General features: G+C 39.4%; 1 long non-coding RNA gene across 1 annotated transcript; it reads right to left on the reverse strand.

The window, feature by feature from the left end:
• Nucleotides 1-1410: 1410 nt before the first annotated feature.
• Nucleotides 1411-3636, reverse strand: LOC136446279 (uncharacterized). The gene is made up of 3 exons (XR_010757546.1): nt 3553-3636; nt 2182-2532; nt 1411-1957 (listed from the first exon to the last, which is right to left on the reverse strand). It is a non-coding gene; the product is annotated as an uncharacterized lncRNA (long non-coding RNA).
• Nucleotides 3637-3895: the final 259 nt, after the last annotated feature.

Below are 3895 nucleotides of genomic sequence, written 5' to 3' on the forward strand. Positions count from 1 at the left end.
GTCCCCTGGGAATACTTTGGGAGACAGGTGTCAGAGAGCTTTCCTGAAGGCTGCGGCAGTTGAAAGGTCCCATGTCATTTTGCAAGAAAAACTGACATAACCAGGAGAAAAAGTTAAAAGCTGCTCACCCTGACATATGTAGGTTACTCTTCCTCACTTTAGCCACCTAAAGTTGTATTCAACAGCTGCCAGGATAGACTTTGAAGCATTCAATGACAGTGCATACAACAATTGTATGCATTGTCACCAAAAGTTCCAAAAAAGTTGTAAAAATGGCAAAATAACTCGAAAATTGAAACATTTCTAAATATATATGACTCAGGTGAGTTAGCTAAAGCCAACGCCAATCTCTCCCCCCCCCCCCCAGAAAACAATTCCAAGGCAAATCTATTTAACACAATGTTTCTTCAAGTTCAAATAAATACATGTATATGTATGTACGCCGAATGGAGTCATTCCTGCCGACATAATGTCGCTAAGTCAGATAACATTGCCAACATCCATTGTCTACATCCTTTTAACACAATGTTTAAATCATGTATGTATGACAACAATTTTTTTCACGATCAGATATGTGGACATATATGTACACCAATGAGGGTTTCTTCAAGTTCAAATACATGTATATGTATGTACGCCGAATGGAGTTATTCCTGCCTACATAATGTCGCTAAGTCAGATAACATTGCCATCATCCATTGTCTACATCCTTTTAAAGCTGCACTATGTAGGATTTGCTCAAAACAGAAAGTCAATTTTTCTACCATTTCTTTACATAGTAAGTTGAATAAACTTTGTAGAATGACATACCAGTACTCAGGAAGGAATGTTACAACACCATTGCACCATATAAACCAGTTTTAAACTGTGAACTTTCAAAGAATACAAGGCCAGTTGACAGTTGGGGCAGTGTGGCCACACATGGCTTATCAGCCAACTGCCCAGTGGGGTGCCTGATTACAGTTCACCACACCAAACCTCCTTACCAGAGTTCTAGGAGTTTTGAACGGGGAAAATCTGCTTTATCAGTGCCCTACAAACTTCGCTAAATTCATCAATATATTTTATCCTTATTCAAAAAGATAGGAGTGTTTTCGAAGAAGATGATCTTCATAACATCAGCTGTTATCTAGATCCACTGAAGTGTCGCTAACGGTAATTAGCCTACCCAGGGGTCCTGCCGGTGTGCAGGATGTTGTTGTTTACACCATGACGGTCTATGTTGAGGTGGTGTCACAGACTTTTGCAGCTTGTTTTTGTACAGTTAAAAAGCACCATACATGCCAGAAATAGAAGAATTAATGATGGAAATATGCTGAAAAGTGGTTGTCCATGTCATTTGCATTAAGATTTGTTCATAAGAATATTTTCATTTTTTTGCGCCAAAATGTTACATAGTGGGCCTTTAACACAATGTTTAAATCACGTATAACAACAATCCCTTCATGTTCAAATATGTGGACAAACTATATCTAAGTGTCCACTGTAAATCTTGATGACAAAACCAAATACTGTACATAGAACTGATGAATACAGACCCTTCTTCCTGTGTTTTGGTATACATTCTGCCTCACTTTGATTAGAAGTTCTGCTAGTTTAAGGGTTGAGAACAATACGGATCTTGCATTTTTCAGAACTAAAAGAAATCACATTGAGTTAAACTCCGTCTTTTATTACTTGAATAACTCTTTTGATTTACCATACAGTAGTGACCAAAGGTGGCTATATTATATAACATTGCTGTCAAAGAATATACCATTAAAATCTATTGTCCTCTACAATCAACATGCAAGTTTACAAGATGGTAAAAACTTCCAAACATTTCCATTCCCAGTCCAGGAACTTGATAAGATGATGGTCCATGTACAGGTCATGTCCATCACAGCTCAATGGTCTGCAAGCCCTTCGGATCCATGATCAGCTCGTTGCTGCAGTTGCGCGCCCCTCTTTCTCCACACTGAAATAACAATGTAACAGTTGTAATGAGCTGGTAAGATGACTAAGATCCATGGGCAAAGGTTAGATAGGAGAGGGTGCCATGTTGCTAGTTGAGAGCTTTTTACAAGGATGATGCAATCAGGGTTTTTGCAAATTCAAAGCATGATGCTGATTTATTCATCATAACTTTCAGATTATCGAACAGCATTTATCCTGGTTTCACGAACAACATGCATTTAATACCTCAATCTCACAGACGACGCTGTCTCCTTGCCAGCTTCTCTTTTTGCTTCAGCATCCACCCAGTCAGCTTTCTTCCATCGACTGTATGAAGCCTCGACTGTGGGCACGTTGGAAAGGTGGCATAGCAACGCCCTGGGATGATTTTGAAGGGGTCTTCCATCTTTAGCTCTTGCACCAGCTGTTCTACTTCACCTTTGAGGTCAGGAACGGTGTGTTTTCCTATTGCTGTGTACAGTGAGATGTCCCTGTCAAATGAGCTGAGTATGTCATCCAGCACTCCTGTTTCCTTCTCTTGTGACAGTTGCACTTGTCATGTTGGGACCCAGTCGCGTCAGTCCGTCCTTTGCTCTCCTGTTGAGAAATACAATATTTCATGCCAATATACAACAACCTGTGATGTTAACTCAACATTTAAGCTTAGTGTATTCCGGTAGATTTTACCCTCCTTTCTGATTATTCCGGTGTATTCCGGTGTATTCCAGTAAAAGGATGGACCCCTGTATTTGAACGCTGTACGTTTAGTTGTGTGCACTCGTACTTTTCGATGCGGTCGTAAGCTCGGCGAGCGATATCAATGTTTCGTTTTCATCATGATCAGATCGAAAAATGTCAGCACCTTTCCAGAGATTGGCGCTCAGTAGACGGCTAGGAGGGCTGGAGTCAGCAGGTTTTTCTAGAGCTTTTTCATTGGAATAGATTTTAAGTAAATCACGTAAACGCTGTTGATATTGTCCTTGCGGTGCAAATCTATGTGATGCAGTTATAAGCAATTCCACCAAGACTGGAAAAAAGGTCCTTAAAGGATACAATATGATGTACTAGAAATATAAAGCTATACTGAAGTGGAAGGTTGAAAAGAAACTATGAAACCTGGTGGGACACACTCTTCAAGCAGAGGCTTGTGACCTTTTTATCATAATTCTGTCGGCACTCAGAAAACAGGGCATATGACAAAAAGGACACAATCTTCCCGCTAGCCGGCCAAATGCTGATGAAAGAAGTTTCCATATGTCACAGATGTACATGTGCATGACAAGCTACATGACATCGTGTAGTAAGTGGTGCACTGAACCCAGATGGTATATACACTAGCCGAATCTATTGGGTATTTGTATAGTGCAACCTTCCGCTTTCAGCCTGAAACAATAACATTGCACTGTTGAACCATACTAGTGGTAGTAACTAAGGCTTGATTTTTAAAGATACTGAGTGATAATAACTAAATGAACGTCAAGGAAATGGTGGTTGCGAGGAACAAGACAGCGTAATCAAATGAAAAAAAAGACTGACATGCTTCCACAACTTCAAATAGTTCTAAAATACAGTGTGTCATCATCATACATCATTTTAAAATTCAATGCCATACAATACCTCTATTCTGTGTCTTGCGATGTCTCATGGGTGGAGGGAGGCTGAGGTCGTCCAACTCTAGATCAGATTCTGACTCTCTGAGCTGTGTGATGTTGGCTGCAAATAAGGGAATTGATAAAATGTCCTCAATTGACTTTCCCTTTACTTCTATTTTGTTTGTCCTTTGTAAATGGATAAGAATTTCTTTTTTGTGTGTAAAATCAGTTCTGAAACAAAATGAAATTCCCTTTCCTTTTCTTATCATACTTCATAATTGTTATGAATATTATTCATGTCTATGCTTCCACAACTTCAAATAGTTGGGGTAATTAACACCGCCGTAAATAATTCTTCTAATATTCAA

The sequence above is a fragment of the Branchiostoma lanceolatum genome, chromosome 12, assembly GCF_035083965.1.
Source record: "Branchiostoma lanceolatum isolate klBraLanc5 chromosome 12, klBraLanc5.hap2, whole genome shotgun sequence".
NCBI classification, from domain to species: Eukaryota; Metazoa; Chordata; class Leptocardii; order Amphioxiformes; family Branchiostomatidae; genus Branchiostoma; species Branchiostoma lanceolatum.